Consider the following 290-nt stretch of genomic DNA (forward strand, 5'->3'; position numbering starts at 1 on the left):
TGTCTGACCCATCAAGGCCAGGTATGTAAATGTGTTTATTTCTCTTCGTCTCATTTGGTTCTCTCTCTCTCTGCCTTTTCCACTTTCTAATGTGCATTATTTCCCTTATTGGTCTTATCTCCCTTTTCATGTGCATTTCATTATTCTTATTATTGCCGCCATTACTTCTGCCTCCCTGCCTGTTAGTCTGCTGGCCTGCGTATCTAACCATCGCACTTATGTATATGTTTTGCTGTCTCTTGCTCCACGAGATGAATTATCTAAATGTAAGCAATTACTTTCCATATAAT

Source organism: Penaeus monodon, chromosome 20 (assembly GCF_015228065.2).
Source record: "Penaeus monodon isolate SGIC_2016 chromosome 20, NSTDA_Pmon_1, whole genome shotgun sequence".
Classification (NCBI taxonomy): Eukaryota; Metazoa; Arthropoda; class Malacostraca; order Decapoda; family Penaeidae; genus Penaeus; species Penaeus monodon.